The following is a 19140-nucleotide window of genomic DNA, read 5'->3' as shown; positions in this document are numbered from 1 at the left end:
GTCGTATAATCTCTCCGATCACACCACATAAGATCTCTACATACCAGCCCCAAATCCTCGCACTTCTCCACAACTCTACACCATGGCTTCGGAAAACCCATTCAAGAAATGAAAAAAAGACATCCAATCCCTTCTCACCGTAATCGCTTGCCGATTGGGATTGGATGTATTTCGATGTCCATGACTTCGATCGGCGACCCACAAGTTTTGTGGTTGACTCCCCACCTTGCATGTGATTTTTCAGAACTCTAGCGAGCTCAAAAAAACTTCTGTCGACGCGCCTACCAACGTGGCCCAATGAGCACATACACGACCCCCAAAAAATATTCCATAGGCCATAACTTGTCCGTCTGAGCTCCGAATGGCAATCCAAAAAGATCGGCATGCTCAATAGCTCAAACACTTCACGTGTATCCACTGATCCTAGTTATGGCCACATATATGTACCTGTCCCGTCCGTCGGGAATCTGCAAAGCCTTCTAACTTCGGACTGACATATCTTTCACACCGAAGCCCAGTTGGACGAGCCGTCTGGACAAGCTTCTAGAGCATCTCGAATACCACATTTCGGGACACATTTCACGCATTTCAAACACCTTGCCTCGTCGTCATCATTATCTCACTTTGGATCCCCCCCCGGCCTAAAAAAAAGTTTAAGCATGCATTTCCGTTGCCACTGTCCTGCTGAGGTCTCCCACACTGGATTTAGCCCTCTACCATGCACCTGTCAGCATACAAATCATTGCATTGTACACTTCTTAGCATGGACCAACTTTGGTTGCACCATCATTTCCCACCCCCTTGCTGAACATTTATGTTCAACCACAAATAGGCTTATTGCACTAAAAAAAACTACCACACCAAAAAAAACTCTCTGCACATTACAAAAGCACCTAACGTATGTACCAAACCTAGCATCTATCACCCGCCACATTTGCACTTGCGGGTTGCCCAACCCCCCGCTTTACCTGTCCTCATCCGCCTGGATCAAACACCTTACATTGGTATCTTCCACCCACCTGTAATACCCTTGCATAGTGCCACACCAAGGCACATAGCCAACCGCACACCCAAACTGCCAATAGTATACTCCTACCACTCCATGCACCCAATGGCATACTGCCCACTTGCAACAAAGCATCCCTAAAGACATCAAATAGAGCACCATCTTGCTCACCAGCCAATGACATATCTGCACCATCGCTCGCATTGAACAGACCTGACATACTTAACATACTTAACCCACCCTCCCAACCATGTAAAGCGAGATCCTCCTCAAGCAAATCCTGTACCTGCTCAATAAATGACTTCAAGCTGCACTTATGAGCATACCTTTCAACCACCACTCACAAATCTCCTTGGAAATCTCGGGCACAGTCTGGGCATCCTTATCACCTGTCATAGAGCGTACTTGGAGCATAGGAAGCACTTTCACTTTTGGCTCCATGTTTGCCTTCTCACTTGCAAAGCACTCAATTCCAGCATCATCGAGATCTCCCTCATCAATTTTCCCTTCAAGTTCTACCAACACCACTTGCCTGTCAACTTCAATTACCTGCCCTTGAAGCATGTCTTCTATTGCTACATCATGCTCCGTTAAGGAGGAGAGAAATTCATCCTCTACTGTCTCATCTTGATATTCATCCATAAGCATTCTCCTTTTTTTTTAAACGCATACAACCACCGGCAAAGCACACACACCTGAGAGAGAGAGAGAGAGAGAGAGAGAGAGAGAGAGAAGAGAGAGAGAGAGAGAGAGAGAGAGAGAGGGGGGGGGGGGGGAGAATCTTTTTGGAATCTGCTCGTCGAAAAATACTCGCCAAAAAAACATCCCAAGCAAACATCTCCTACACCTGAAATGTCAAACGCCGAACCATTTTCCCCTGTATTTTGAGCAAAATCTAAAAACTCACCAAAAAATGCATGAAAAACAGACACTTAGTGTCTCAATAGAAAAAGCCACACTTTGGTATACATTCACTGCCAAAATCATGGCAAATTTCCGAGTGTTTTTCCGTATTTCATTTCAACTTTACTTTGTACCATTTTGTTTGTTTTTGTTTCATGTTTCATTTCAGTACTTAGGAGTAGGGTAAGTAGAAACTACCACCATCAAAATTGGACTAAAAGATTGAGGGAAAAAAGGGTGAAAACCATATTTTGGCCCAAATGACCATAACTGAAAAATTCTAAAAATTTGATGGTAGAGACCTCAAAAGCGATCCAAATTCAAACATTTGTGGATCAAGGGTATTAGCAAATTGTCTAGGAGCAATCTGGAAAGTCTGGCTAGATTCTGTGGAGGAACATGGATTGCGATCCATGTACCCCCCAAAGACCATTTCTGGAAAAAAAGTGATTAGTGACGTTGTGCATCAATGGGATATCTTTGATCAAGTTTGCTTGAAAGAAAAACTCAAAAATCACATCCAAATTGATTATTAGGGCCAAAAACAACAAAATAGACATTTCACACACAAATTTTGGGATTTTTCAACTTTTTGGGATCCAAATTTAAAAAGGGGTGAGATTTGTCTTCTACAGGGAATACAGAACCAGCACAACAAAATTCATGAAAAAATGTTGTCAAACAAGGATCGAGATCCATGTACCTTTTGACATTTGAGACTCATATTTGACAAGTACATCCCTGATAACTAGTGGAACAACTTTGCCAAATGGGACCATATCAAAAATTTGAAAAAAGTTGGTCAAAATAACCAAATACAGAAACTAATAAAAAACCACAGGGCAGACAAAAAAAACTCACTTTTGACTAGGAAAAAGTTGGCCAAATTCAAAAAGATTTGAGGAAGAGTGTCAACATAACATGGACTACAAGTTGACCAAGTTTCATGTAAAAAATGAGGTCGAACATGGATCGCGATCCATGTACCTCATGAAAAAAATTTGAAATTTTTTTTGGCTGAGATTTGAGCAGTAGGTAGCGGAGACATAGACAAACACTTTTCCCAAAAGAACCAAATGCAAAAAAGTTGCAAAAAGTGGTCAAAAGAGCCAAAAACAGTTCATTCTCAACATTGTCACAGCAAACTGTAGAAATCAGTTTTGGTAGGGCAAAACTCATCCAAATTCAAAAGTTTTTGTGGATCAGGCTACAAACATTACAAGTTATCATCACACCAAAAATTCAGATCCAAAAGTGGTGGAACATGGATCGCAATCCATGTATCCCTGAGAAATTTTTGGACAGAAACTTTTCCAATGTGTAGTAGAGACCATTGTGAACAAAAGTCTCTGAAGAATTTTTGTCAAAAAAGTTCAAAAATTGGGTGAAAAGTGCCAAAAACGGCTTAAGGTAAAATAACTAAAACAGACTTAGGGGGATTGCCCTTTGCGTAGCCTAAACAAGTCGAATCATGTTCCTTTGTCACAAACTGATACTAAATTTGACCCATAGCTAGAGTACATCACAAGGAGTCTAGTGGTCTTTTCAAAACTAAATTTGGATATCAAAAACCAAACCAAAAGCCTAGAACTGCCAAGTACTCTGACAAAGTGTCAAAATTGACCTAACTTTCAATCTAGAGGTCCATTTTCAAAATTTGATACCATAGGACCTACTAATCATGTCGAATATGGTGGTACCAAGAGAAGTCAATTTGGGCTCCAAACATGGATCGCGATCCATGTACCCATAGTGATAGCTTGATTTGGAACTTTCCAGATCAGTAGTGCAAACACAAGAAACATATCCCCAACTCCAGTTTTGGAAAAAATCAGCAAATTTGGGTCTAAAGGGAGCAAAACATGTGATAGACTGAAAACCGCAGTGCAGACCTAGTGTTGGCAATTTGACCTATCAAACCAAGTCCAGATCCATGTGCAACAAGCTGCCAAGAGATCAAGTCCAAATGTGGTTGAACATGGATTGTGATCCATGTACCTTAACCTCAAAATTTGATGAAAATTGGTATACAACTTACATATGATTTTGTCTACACACAGTCAAAATTTGGAGAAAAAACTATGACAGGGGAACATGGATCCCGATCCATGTACCTCAGCATAGTGGGGGTATTTGACTTGGTGAACTTGTAGACATACTTGAGAACTTCCCAAATCTCAAGTTTGAGCTAAAAATACCTTTGAGAGGCCAAGATACAAGACAAAGCTCCTGTGTTCTGGTCCTGAAACTGTTTTGAGTGTTGTTTCAAGTGTAGTTTTCTAAAAGTGCTCTAACTTTTGATAGACAACTCCAAATTGAGTCACGTAAAGCCAGGAAGAAATCTTGCAGGCAATAGAATTTAACTTTTAGGGATGAATTTTTCTAGGTTTCCTAAACCCAAACTTTTAGGGTACCCCAAAACCTATTTTGAGAGACCAAAAAGTCCAAGTACTTGACTTTTGGAAAACCTAATCAAGGGTAAAAAAGGATAAGTTGCACTAAGACAAAGTGAGCTTGCCAAGGACTATCTTGAGAATCTTGAGTGAGCCTTAATCATGACAAATCATCCACCACTAGGGTCCTTTACTCCACTCAAAGACATGAAAATTGCTGCAATATCAACAACAGAGGGATTGGGAGAATACCTAGAGGAGAGGCATCCTCTAATCAACAAACCGAATGTGAGATTCATCAAAGCCAATGAAGCCATGCGAGTTTTTACGAATTACGCTCATGAGGGCCTGTATAGGTTCACAAATGGAGATCCATATATCTTCTACAAGTGTGTAGAGCCCAATGCTAGAGAGTTGACCACTCATAAGAATCTTTATGCATTCACGTATACAAATGCTTATGGAGTGCAAGTTTTTATGGTAGATAAGTATGGATGTGAGTACAAACTTGTTGATCCAAATGACCTATAGACATATATGTACAAGGGTACTCCAATTTCTACTTACTTTCATCCAAAAATGATGCCAGAGTACACAATAGAGAGGATTCCACTGGGATTTTCTCCAAGACAAGAGGAGAGAACAAGAGACGTCTTTCCAAGAGACCACAAATTGGTTAGACTAGTGACTGAACCACAACGCTTAAGATCATATCAAGTGGCTCAATGTGCCAAGACAAAGTACAGTGGGTCAGGGGATCCATATGCTCATGTCTCACTCTTCAAACAAGTTTTGAGAGCTGAACAGATTGCAAATTCCATACTCAATATGAGGGATTTGGGTTGACATGGGAAGGAACAGCCTTGACTTGGTTCCAAACACTAAATAGAGATGATTTTCCGAACATAGCACAACTCTTACAGGAATTTGTAGGTGAGCTCTCAAAAAGGGGAATCAAACACAACACAGTGTCCCAAATCTACGCATTTAAACAAAAAGCGAAAGAAAGAGTGAAGGAAGCTCTGCTTTGCTTCAAACAATACATAGAAAGATGTCCTATGAGAGAGTTACCACAAGGTCACCTCGTCAATCTTGGCAAAACCCTGTACCTGTTGCACCAACATGGCACACTCCACTGCCACTTTCATCAGCATGACCATTAACATGGCACTGCAAATCACCTTAACCTCCATATCATCACGTGTAGGCTCGGGCTCCTCCACTTGGTCTCCATCGAACATAATGGTTTGCACTCTATGCTGCTCCTCGCACACATTCACTGCTTCTTCGCTTACATGCAAGAGGTCAAACTCATCATACCTTGACTGAGAGGACTCGATCTCCCAACTCGTGTCAGCATCCATAGAGCTACTTTCACTTGGCCTATTCTCTTCCTCTGTCTCGAGCTCAGGAATCTCCTCTAGCTTCATCGCTTCAACCTTGTCTGCAAACCGCACTCTTTGGCACTTACCACACGTCAATGGAGCTTCTACAATCGCACCTTGACTTGGAAGCACCTCCTTTGTCCATTTTGGAGCCACCTGCACATCCTCCACAACTGGAGTCTCTCTTGCCGGCATGTTCGGCATAGGAGCCACCCTGTCTCTCTGTAGCCAAAGAACCCTTGGTTCTTCTCGCACATGCACTTCTCTTTGTACTACCTTTGGCTTAGCTACCACCGCATCACACTGTCTTGGCATCACAACGCCTAGCAAACCCTGTCTAGCTTCACGCTTCTTGAGAATCTTCTTGGTCCACCCTTTTGCTAGAGCTACGGTCTCTTCGTATGACACCGGTCCATCTATCTCCACCTTATCAAGCACTTCCTCATGCAGGCAATCCATGAATTTCCTCAACTTTAAAAAACTGGCATTTTTTGCAGCAGTTACCTTGATCAATTTTCCCCAAAGGGCTTCGAACTCCTACTCGAACGCTTGAAAATCACCTTCCAAGCTTTGCTTCAAACCGTCTAGCTTTCTCTTTACTTTGTCTAGCTGCGCATCCGCAACATATCTTCTTCAAAAATTCGCCTCTAGGGCTTCACAATCTGCCTTTTCTTCATTGCATAGGCCATCAAACCATAGCCTAGCTTTAACACGAACCAGGAGTGGGAACACCTGTACCGCACCATCTTCTCTCGACAAACCGCTTTCCAGCACGAACAACCCATAGTCTTGGAGCCAGGTTTTCACATCTTCAACCCCAGTAAAAATGGGAAATCCCGTCCAAGCCATTATCTCTCTAACAGCACCTGCTCTTCAAAGGCCGCACCTTTGGCATCACCAAAGTCATCGCTTTGTCTTCAAACAGGAGCATCAATGTGCTCCTCCGTGGGGGCACCAGAAGATGGAGAGGGGGAATGGGGAACACACCGGACACACACGCAATGGACCCTATATAGCTCAGGGTATTCACAGCACCCCTATCCTCTCAAAAACACCTTCAAAAAAACAAGCTCACACTAGCAGGGCCTCGCCTGCACTTCGCCCAACGCACACACGACCTACAGAGTTGCTAAACAGTGATCACACCAATCTTGCCCGCTTCCAGCTCTTCGACAACTAAACACCTCTCTCTCTTTCTCTCTCACACACACAGGGGGCCCAAGGGGATGCACACGCTCACTCACACCGGCACCACACACCCTCGAGACGACCAAAGAAAAAAAGGGGGGAAGGGGGAGAGACGACGCCAAAACGTGAAAGCTTCTCCTTCAAAAGGAAACAATGTGTACAAACTCCATGAACCGTGCTCAAGGCTACACCATGGCCATCGTCGCTTCATACAGAGGGGTACACACCTCCCTCGACAAAACGAATCCGTCCCCACAAACCTCGATGGAAAAATTCACCTCTGGCTTCCCTTCGATAGCAACGTTTTCTCTTGGCAGCCCTCGCTGGCTCCTTCTTCTGCAAGGCCCTCGCTCTTTCGAGCCCCTTCATGGACAACATGTGCCAGCACCGAGCGCATGAAGTCTCTCTCTTTTCTTAATTCTCCTCCTCCTTCTTCCCCAAGAAAAAGGCTCCTGCTCGAAAATGTTGTCCCTCCTCTTTTTTCCACCTCACCTTCTAGCTTTCACAAGGTTAAAAAAAGCTTTCTTTTTTTAGCCATAAAGCCAGGTGCCACCGCCTCTTTGAGGTATCTTTTGTTTTGTTTCTCACTTTTCCTCTTTTTGCTTTTGAAGCTCATTCCACCAAAGTTAAGGGCCAACCTTTTTCTTTTGCACTTATAGCCAAGGAGGCTTTGAGACATGGGCTCTCCACATTGTCGGTGCTTGTGCATGGTTGTCCCTGCCGTATAATTTTTCCGATCACACCACATAAGATCTCTACATACCGGCCCCGAAATCCTCGCACTTCTCCACAACTCTGCACCATGGCTTCGGAAAACCCATTCAAGAAACGAAAAAAAGACATCCGATCCCTTCTTGCCGTAACCGATTGCCGATTGGGATTGGATGTATTTCGATGTCCATGACTCCGATTGGCAACCCACAACTTTTATGGTTGACTCCCCACCTTGCATGTGATTTTTCAGAACTCTAGCGAGCTCAAAAAAAATTCTGTCGGCATGCTTATCAACGTGGCCCGATGAGCACATACTCGACCCTCGAAAAATATTCCATAGGCCATAACTTGCCCGTCTGAGCTCCGAATGGCAATCCAAAAAGACCGATGTGCTCCACAGTTCAAACACTTCACATGTATCCACTGATCCCAGTTATGGCCACATGTATATACCTGCCCTGTCCGTAAGAAATCTACAAAGCCTTCTAACTTGGAACTGACATATCTTTCACACCGAAGCCCAGTTTGACGAGCCGTCTGGACGAGCTTCTAGAGCATCTTGAATACCACATTTCGGGACACATTTCTTGCATTTCAAACACCTTGCCCTGTCGTCATCATTATCTCACTTTGGAGGCCCCCCCCTGGCCTAAAAAAAACTTTAAGCATGCATTTCCGTTACCACTATCCTCCTAAGGTCTTTCACACTGGCTTTAGCCCTCTACCATGCACCTGTCAGCATACAAATCATTGCATTGCACACTTCCTAGCACGGACCAACTTTGGTTGCACCAACGTTGGATACATGTAACAGAATCTGAATATTCGTCCGTTATTTCTCTGACCACCCAAGAGAAAGCTGCCTTTGGTATTATTGGCCGGTGCTCTTTTGATATTTTTGGATCTCACGTAGAGCAACTGTGCCAAGCTTTCATCGCCGTTTCTTCTGCGCTATTGGCAGTGGTGGAGGAGCCGCTTGTCTGGCCCATTGAGGAGGGTCATTTTTGTACTTTTTCCTCCTCTTTGCTTGGGCTTCTTGCTCTTTAGGTGTGAGATTGTCTTTTTTCTTTTTCGCACATTGTTTTGCTCTCTGAGGAATTTTTGAAGGTCCAAGCCCCCAGTCTTTGCTTGTTGGGCGGTCTCAGCTCTATCCTCTTCCGCTCTCCTCTCTACCTTTGCTCGTGGTTGTAAATTAGCCAAGTGGCTCTTTCAGCCTCGGCTCTCTGCCATTCTTCTTCCTCTCTCTGCCTTGAATCTCTGTGCTTCTCTATTAGCTGCCTCTTTCTTTTCTAACTCTCTCATTCTCTTCCTTCTCAATAGCATCTCGTGCTATTGAAATAGGATCACCTGGTATTACTTTGAGATCAAACTTTGTTTGACCCGCGAGGGGAATTTTCGTGGCATAGTAGTAGTTGCTTGAGCTTCAGGTGCAACCATTGCTTGAGCGTCAGGCGTTGCCGTTGCTTGAGCTCCATGTCTTGTTTCTTGTGTTGGTCTGTTTAGAGCTGCGAATGGTCCGAGATCTGGGAGAGGTGTGCGATTCGCATGATGTAGTGGCTGGAGATCACCAAAAATCTTTCGCATGGTGTTCTGATCCTCTGTAGTCGAAGGTTGTTGGGAGCTGGTTTTTGTGTTGGGTTATTTACTTGTGGTTGAGGATATGAATTTTTTAAGCAGTGGATTCTGTATGAGGTGCTAGTTGCGGATTTTCAGTGTTGTTAGTGGCGGTGGTGCCATGGTTGTGCATGGTGGTATGCTCTTGTGTATCGTCCATGTTGTGAACACGAGCACGCTTAAGAAGACAAAAAATATCATCAGTAGATTACCACACACGAGCACACTTAATTCCTAGGGCTACTTCATTACCTTTGTAGGTGATAATGTCACACACCTTTTTTCACAACTGACACTCATTGGGACTTTGGGAGTCAGAATAGTTTGAAAGCAAATGCCTAGCTTTACTACCACCCATACATACTTTATTAGGGTGACCTTGTGTGCTTCCAGATGCCTTCTTGTCCTTTGATAGCTCAATTGCACCCCCATGTAGACCAACGCTCGATAGAATATATTCGAGTTATCGTATACACTCTTCTCTTCTTTCTGTAGGCTCCATATTCTAAGCGTAATTAATATGGAGCATAAGCAACTTGTCAAGAATTCATAGACATGCATGAAGGGTGCACACATGCACATTTATCAGTGGTATTGAAAGAATAGGATCCCAATTTGGATCATCCATGTTTCAATTAGGGGGTACTTGCTGGTCACAACTGAGGATACCTTGAAACCATTGTTGTAGTGCTTTACCCACTGCTTGTGTAGTGGGTACACCTTTTGCAAAGTTGACTGTAACTTTGCCTTCCTTACCCTTACCACCTTTCGACTTGCTGGCCTTTGCACCCTTGCTCTCAGTTCCCATTGAGACTTTACTATGGCAGTAATAAATGCATGGAAAGAGGGTCATTGCACCTTTCTTGCACCCTAACATACACTTGAGTGTTTTCAAGTCTCCTACCAAATGCCACTCAACTTGGAACATTCCAAGACCTAAAACATGCAATCTATATCCTTCTTGCTATTGCCGAATGACATCAACGATTGCGGTGTGATTGAAATACCATTTCAGAGTCTCATGTGTCTCATGTGGGAGATGAAAAGTTGATAGCCACCAAATATTTTTCTCAGACTGAGCACCTAAACAAGTCTTTCCCTTGTCATTGGCATTTAGCTCCACATCAACACCCACCAAGGCCCTGCTCATCAATGTAACGCTTACCCTTTCGATCTGTTGACCTTAACAACTTGGCACTCATCAAGCTTCATAACAAATATCACTTTCCCATCACACTCTTCTTGTGTCAACCCATAAAATCTTATCATTGCATCCTCCACATACTGAAATCCGCCCAACAAGCTTGCAACATCATTATTGGCCCACTTTTTTGCAACACTGACACTTTAAGGCGTTGGTAGAAACTGAAACAAACCTTTTGTTCGATGATCGAGTGTGACACTTCTATACAAAGCTTCATAGGCCTTGAAACTTATTCCTGCATTGTCACACAACTCCATCATCTCTTGAGGCGACACAATGCTCAAATACTTCTACCTCAAAACATTAACAATGCCAGCATTGGATGGATCATCTAGTAGCTCAACCAACTCCTTTGGCTTGATGATATGTTGCAGCAGATCATATCCGTTTGTTTGAGCATTGGGATCGATTCCCATCATCATTTGAGCCAAGTTTCTGCATATTGAATTACAGTTACACCAACCTGCTAAACATGTAGGAAATCAGAATCTTGCATCCGTATTCTTACCGAGTTTGACGGACACGTTTCTTTCGAGCTCCACAACTTGAGGATATTAAGGACATTGCTTGTCTCTTGCGCTTACGGATGTGGTAGCCGAGGGGAATGTGTGTGAGATGATCGATTTGCCGACACATATTGCGTGAAGTGTGTTGTAGTTGAACATAATTGTCTAGTCAATGCTCCTACCCTTTTTTTTGTTGCTGGACTTTTTCATTGAGATTTGACATCTCATCCTTTAGTTGCTTCATCTTCTTGTTGGATTCCTCTCTAACTTGTTGTAGATCTTTCGCAGACTTCTCTTGCACTAATGAATAGGTAGCCAAGAGATATTTACTTGCTTCCCTTTCATTGACAAAAGCTGAATACAATCTCTAATAGTAGCCAAACAATCCGCATCTTCTATCTCCAATAAAACGTAGAAGCTCAGTGACATTACGAAAGGGTAGTGGTGCATTAGTCATTGGATCACCAAGGTAAATGTGGCCATCAACCCATAAGTTGATTGCCTTGCACCCAATGCTTCGTAGTTGATTTGCAGCATTGGGATTCGATGTGCCAAGTCACACATAAGTGTACTCCTGCTCCAAATCAGCGTTTAATCGATATCGTTTTGGCCTATTAGTAATTTCTTGCAGTGGAGGGTGATTGAATGACATGTTTATTAGCTAATCAAGCAAAATAAAGAGAGAATGTGTAATGGTGACTGCTGCAAGCAGGGAAAGCTGGCTATGGAGGAGAAAAGTGGAGACTACTCAGAGATAGTAGAAAAGGATTATATTGTGGAGGGGAGAAAGAGAGGGAGTGTAGCTCAATCTACTTTGAATTCTAATTGTTAATCATGAGATCTTTAGAGAGAGAAATGTTGTTGCACACAGAGCTAATGGAGTTCTCCATTGCTCTCACCTGGAGCTAGGGTGGGAGAAGCATGAGAGGGAGGGAGAGAGAGAGAGAGAGAGAGAGAGAGAGAGAGAGAGAGAGAGACATTAAAGGAAGAGAGTGGGAGAGAGAGTAGATTTGCAACCTTGGAGGATATGCACTTTTTGTCAGATGTAGGCAGCATAGAATGTCCTCTTGATGATTGGGAGGTGGAAGTGGCAAGAGAGAAAAGGGGGGGGGAAAGAGAAAGAGTTGGCTCACGTTTTAGAGAGAGAATGCAATGAGAGAATATGCAAAATCTTCTTTTTTGGCAGGGGAGCTGAAAAGTGCTTCTTTTGATGAGAACTAAGTGAGAGAGTGTGTTATATATGCTAGAGAGAGAGGAGAGAGATGGGAAAAAGACATTTTAAAATTCAGTTACCCACCTCTCTTTTGGGTTAAAATAGCCTATTTTCAAAACACAAAATATACAAATGGTATTTTTAAAAATCTCAGCATAGGCCTTTTAGCCCTGTCTTTTAGGCTTGGTCAAACTTGGCTCAAGCTTTAAGCATTTCCTTAAACCGCCAAATAAAGAGGCCCTCCTATACCCCATTCACTTCCCAACATAAGCTATACACATCAGAGGATTTAGTGAAAGGAGGGGGGTTTGTGCTAATATTTTCAGGAGCTACCCATGGATAATCTTTTTCTTGCTTTGCTCTTGCTTCTGGGCTTAGGTGCAATATGCCATGAAATGTCTCTTTAGTGTTTGCGACATTGCTTGATCCAAAATCAGCAATGCCGACATACACACCTTTGATGCCAAAGTGTATCATTATCTTACGAGCATGCAGATCATTGTGTAGAAAGTCATGGATGTGCAAAAATTTTAGCATCTACAAGAGGGCTTCGTGATTGGTAAGATGTTCTGAATAAACAACTCCAAGTTACCAGAGGTGTATTGGAACTCTCTTATGACTTGTTTGCTCCCATCGTGGTGGCATGCTTGTATCCACTGCTCTAGGTGACTAGAATTCCACAGTCTCAAGATAATCATCGGCTTAATGCTATGAAACATAAGAGCTTTTGCAAGGATCGTACCATGATTCTAAATAGTCATGGCAGTGCCCTCTTCTAGTGCCATCTGTATGGGAGATTTTTCATGCGGCATGAGATTGTAAATCTTGGCTGCGTACACTGCATCCTTGAACTTTTTATGCGTTACCTTCACCACAGCAACGCGACCTTCACCGAGTTGGGGAGCTTGTAGGTTAAAAACAAGAAATTCGCCAAGCAAGTGAGGGGGGGGGGGGGGACTTTCATCCAAAGAAATTTCCTCTGTAATAGAGGGACATGTAGAAGATGTGACTCCTCCTGGATTTTGGGTGACAGGTTCAAATTGCTCCATGAGCAACTGGACCTTCCTCTTCAGTCCTTGGACAATTGAAGGAGTCTTCTTGTCTACTTTTGCCCTCAAACTCTAAATGCAGGTGTGAAATTAGTTGGATTTGATCTAAAAGCCTTGGGAGAGTCTTGGTCTCAGATGTTGGATGCTCTCGAAAGTCCTGATGATTTGTCCCAAAGTTTCTTGATTGTTACATGCATGACTCCCTTTGTTAGCATGATTGTGTCAAATTGCATCAAAGAAACTGAAAATTCAAGCTCAATGAAACAGTGTCTCACAAGCTTGGTAATGAAATCCTCAAACTTTGATGCAAGTGGATTAAATGCTCGTCATAGATGATCCTCTGAAACATGATATATATAGAGTATAAGATCATTAATTACGACTTTACGATGAGCACGTGACAGCTTTGTTTCTACCATGGCTAGAATTCTAAAAAGCACATCAGATAAGTAGATCTAAATGCTAATGCATGAAAATTTCATAAAAATAAATGACATCAAACATAAACATAAAAGGACCTTAATCGATGTAAATAATTCAAATCCCTACACTGCGATATAGAGGTCTGCATAGTCAAGGACAACATGTATATTTAAACCACAATCCTCCCTACAGTGCGATGCGATGGTCTACATAATCAAAGATAAGGCAAACATACACTTATTTGGACTATAAAGTAAAGCATGTAATCTTGTCCAAAACCATCGATTATAGCTAAGTTAGAAATAGAAGATGTGCACAAATAAACTTTTATTCCTAGACGATGTTGTAATGAATGGTTTTGAATAAGATTATTTACTTCATTGTACGCCAATCACTAGTTAAGCCCTCTTTGCAATGCGACATAATGGTTTGCATAGCCAGAGACATAGCGTTTCCTTGCAGTGCGACACGGTTAGAGACAAAGAGTTTTGTTATCTGAACTCTATAGTAAAGGCACTTGTTCAGAATGAGCAGCTAAATATTCAATAGGGAACAGGAAAGTGCACAAGTGACACATGTCATATTTAAACACAATCATACATGCTTAAAACAAGTATTTAAGAATCTGTGTGTGCGTAAATATGATAGATGTGATGACAATGCAACGTTTTATTTCTCATTGAATTTGTAATGCCCTGTACTGAAGAAGTGATCAATTACTTCATTGCAAATAAGTGTATCAATTTTTGTGCCATCTCTACAATGTGACATGGTGGTCTACACAGCTAGAGATAGATTGATTACTGAGCCCTAAACCCTCTCTATAGTGCGACATGATAGTCTACACAACTAGAGATGTGGAATCTAACCTTCTGTGTATTTTTCTTGCAGTGCAACGCAATGGTCTGCACAGTTAGGAAAAACGTGTGAATTTTCCTAACTCTTCTGTAGTGTGACGCGAAGGTCTACACAACTAGGAAAAGTGCCTAAGATAAACCGTTCATGCAGTGTGATGCTTTGGTCTAAACAGTCAAGAACAATGTACTGACCTGGAGACCAACCCCAAAGTGTGAGATTATGCTCTACAACAATATGATTAGCATAAAATAAAAAGTTAATTAAAAATAAAAAAAATAAGTAAGAAATGGTAGAATGATTACCTTAAGTAGCTCTCTAAGTGCTCTGCAGATACTCTCCAAGTGCTCTGACTAGTCAATAGAAGCTAAAATTTGACAATTCATTCGAACTATCCACGCCTTTTTCTTTTTTATATAAATTAGCAGCTCAATCGAAATATTTTTGATCAAAATATTGTTCGATTGAACTATATGTCAATAAAACAATTACTCATTAAATGCATGTTATACGAAAATACAATGTTTAATCCCATTTTATATGTATGAAATTTATTATACGGGCATATAAATGCAACTTAGATGATCAAATTTGAATCAGATACCCACTCTATCCCATTGCTATCGGTGGAGTCCGAATCCAAACCACAGTGTATACTAAACATGCATGCATATAGCATTAGCCAAAAATCAATGCAATATAAAGCTCGTCAAGATGTTGTAAAGTGCTCCCACCAAATGGTTTTGCATTTTCTTCCATCATGTCGAAATTTCAGCTGCTTGGTGCAACTTTGTTGTTGTGAGGAAGCTTGTATCGCTGCAAATATTCTTTTTGCCAGCCAGGAGAGTGTGTTTGCATTTTCAAAGCAAAGTAGAGGTGGAAGGTCGATGAGCTCTACATCAGAACTTTCCATCTCGTCAAGAGTAGACGGAAGGCCTTGCATGCAATGCAGAGCTCTCCATATTTGGCTGACCTTCTTCTGCTTGAGCATTGTTGAGGTTCATAAGATTGATTTGGCAAGATGGACTACTAGACCAGAATCCACTGTCAATAAGGTTCTCAATACCAGGTCCATCCATGAAAGAAACATTGGAGCTTACTTCATTGCGATCACTATTATATACCAAACGATTCATTAACAGCTAAACCAAATCTTCACTCTGTTCCACATCTTGGAGAGCGGCTGACCATGAGCAAGAGTTCTTAGTTTTGACTTCCAATAGGCTTTGAATGCTCTACATGGCAACAGGACCCGTAGGGAGGTTTGGGAGAAAGTCAATATTGGAGTCAAACCAAAATCACAGGATGTATCGTAGTCATACGTATTAGTAATGCATCTAAAGTAATTTGCTCGGATGCGCGACAACTGCTTTGGCTGTTCTTTGACAAATCCGGTTGATCTTCAAATGCCTTGCTCTCATCCATACTAGTGTAATCACATAAAGTGGGATCGAACTCATGTCTGTAGCTTGTCAAATTTTTTGTTCCTTTGGAGCTCATCATGAAGTAGATTTCTGCTTCATGACTACTAAAAGAAGGCCATCTTTTATAACGAATCACCAATTTTCCACTAGAGGCTATTCTGACCTTCACTTTCTTGTGTTTTTGTCGCATGAACGTGTGAGACCTTTGCTCTCCTCAAACCAATTTGGAGCTAAAATCATAAAATGTCCAAAAACATTATCTACATTCATGCTTGTTTCATCAACGACACGCTCTTTGCAAGAGCCTCGATGGTCAACCTCATCCAATGCCATATAAATTAGAGCTTCATATCTTCCGCACATGGTGGGTTCAGCTCTGAATAATCGTCGCTAGAGTTTACTTAAATGGAGCTATTGGTTCGTGAAGATTTTGATCCAACAACGCTCGAGCTTCCATGGACTTCCAATTGTCATCCAATTTTGATAGCTATTCATGTTCTCAAAGTGATCTAGTTGTGCCAAGACATCTTCTGACGGTGGACTGCAAATGATGTGGGGCTGACCACCAATAACATTCAAGTACATAGCCTTCAAAATCATCCACAATTTGAATGTAAAAAGTAGCTCGCAAGGGTGAGACTCAAAAGCATGCATAGTATTTGGCAACATGTCCAATGTGCCCTCTTTGTATTCAAGATCCATCAATAGGAAAACAAGATTGTACGATAAGGCATGAGATAGGACAGCATGTAGCCAAGCCTCCAATTGTGTATATTGAAACTGACCCTCCAAAATCCCATTATTATATTTGATTTTGAGTTTAAGGCATGAGATAGGGCAGCATGTAGCCAAGCCTTCAACCGTGTAGACTAAAACTGACCCTCAAAACTCCCATTATTGTATTTAACTTTGAGCTAAGCACATGTAAACTCCCATCATTATCATTATCATTATCTTAATCATCATCGTCATTGATATCGACGTTGTTAATTAGCTCTCGCTGATCCAAATCTTTCCTAGTAAAGCAAGGCTCTTATGCTTGAGAGTTGATGCCTTTCTGAATTATCACTTGATCCTCTTTCATCCCCTGCACTAATTGCTCCTTTCTTTTAAGTGACCTCTCTTCTACCACATTATAAATGAGTGTGTGTCCTCCTGCGCCGTGGTGGCAGCTGATCATCAAGCCTTACTTATTCCCTTCAATTCCTCTAACCAAAGACTCTTCTGAGATAGTCCTCTTCTTGATCATACCTCCACTAGTACTAGAGTTTAAAGGATGCGAGCCACTAACCATGTAGTTGACTTCAGTGAATTGATGATCAGATGTTGAATTCATCATTGCAAATGAGGATCTGCCCTTATGAAAGCATGAAGAGTTCTTGATGGTATCCTTTTTAGAAGCTTGATACCGATAACTGTAGTTCACTACGTGTGTGTGTGTGTGTGTGTGTGTGTGTGTGTGTGTGTGTGTGTGTGTGTGTGTGTGTGTGTGTGTGTGTGTGTGTGTGTGTGTGTGTGTGTGTGTGTGTGTGAATAGTTATATTAACGTCTTCAAAAGGCCAAAATGACCTATGAGACCAAAAGGTTACATCCATGTGTGACTCTAGTACAATTTTAGGGGAACATAAAGATAAAAATAAATGAGAGTACCTAGAGTGGGTAGGTAGGTAAGCCTATCCAACATTATCATCATCATCAATATCAACATGCTCATTACATAATACGTCACTCAAAACAAGTACAATCACATGAGGGCTAATCAAGTGCACAGTGGGAAGGTGGACAACAACTCACTTCATCAAAACATAGATCATCCCTCCATTCCCTTAGCCAACCAAGCCCCGCATCTCTCTCTCTCTCTCTCTCTCTCTCTCTCTCTCTCTCTCTCTCTCTCTCTCTCTCTCTCTCTCTCTCTCTCTCTCTCTCTCTCTCTCTCTCTCTCTCTCTCTCTCTCTCTCTCTCTCTCTCTCTCTCTCTCTCTCTCTCTCTCAGGCACAGGGCCTAAAATTGACACCTGTTTTTCCGATCAAGGGCTATTTTGCCTATCAAAATAGATGCTTTAAAAAAAACCTCGAGTCAAATTAGTTTGCCTGTCAAAATAGGTGCTTCAAAACAAAACCTCCTGTCATTTGACATGCTAGAATCTCGAAATTGCCTATCATTTTTCGTGTTTATACCCTTAAAGTTACGCTATATATGGCAGATTATGTAAGTTGATTGAACAACACAAATCATATGAAAGGGGCTTGGAAAATTGCCTGTCAAAAGAAATTTACATTGTGCCTGTCAATTTTAGGCCCTGCCAGTGAGTCGGAGTCAGGCAATGCTGCCATCGGCAAGTTAATGATGGTCTTGTTTATATAAGGGAAAATTACCTGAATAGCCCTCTAATTTGAGGAAATTCTCAAAATACCCCTCAAATTTCAAAAATTCCCAAAACACCCCCGATTTTTTGTCACAAATTCCCAAAATGCCCTTCAATTTTTCCAAAATTCCCAAAGTACCCCTGGTCATGAGATTAAATTTCTTGAAAGACAAAAAAATTTGTAGATTTTCATAAGAAGACTGATTGTCTATCAATACAAGATGCGAAAACTAGAATTTGGGTATGTTACATAGGCTTTGGAGATGAATTTCTTCATTATTTTTAAACATAATTTCCCTTTTTGCGATGTAATTTGTGACAAATTACATTCTAAGCACTCAAAAACAGATCTAAATTGTCAAAAAGGAAGAAAGATTAGAAAATCCTAAATAGTCCAACCAAAATAGATGCAAGGGTATTTTGGTAATTTTTTGAAATTTGAGTGGTATTTTAGGAATTTCCACAAATTAGAGGGGTATTTTGGTAATTTTCCCTTTATATAATGAAGGATTATAGAACCAAAAAGTGCATGGGCAAGAGATACGTAATGAGGAGCAGAAGCGACGAATGAATTCGCGCGTAACAGAAAGCTATACTATAGAAGGACCGTGCTTCAGTTAGCAAGCAACAAGCTTGTAATTCGTTGATGAGCTCTACATCGGATCTTTCCATCTCATCAAGAGCAGGCGGAAGGCCTTGCATGCAATACATGTGCATTGTGCACCAATGCAGAGCTCTTCAAAGTTTGGATGACCTTCTTCTGCTCAAGCATTGTTGAGGTTCGCAAGATTGATTTGGCAAGATGGACTAGTGGACCAAAATCCACTATCAATTAGGTTCTCATCGCTAGGTCCATCCATGAAAGAAACATTGGAGCTTACTTCATTGCGATCACTGT

At 41.7% G+C, this 19140-nt stretch overlaps 1 pseudogene; it reads right to left on the bottom strand.

The window, feature by feature from the left end:
• Positions 1-16067, bottom strand: part of LOC147426802 (uncharacterized) — a 51775-nt pseudogene extending 35708 nt beyond the window's left edge.
• Between the last annotated feature and the right edge of the window lie 3073 nt (positions 16068-19140).

This window comes from Adiantum capillus-veneris, chromosome 24, assembly GCF_014529385.1.
Source record: "Adiantum capillus-veneris isolate H3 chromosome 24, ASM1452938v2, whole genome shotgun sequence".
NCBI classification, from domain to species: Eukaryota; Viridiplantae; Streptophyta; class Polypodiopsida; order Polypodiales; family Pteridaceae; genus Adiantum; species Adiantum capillus-veneris.
Note: the sequence above shows the minus strand (reverse complement) of the source record. Positions and strands in the feature narration are given on the sequence as shown.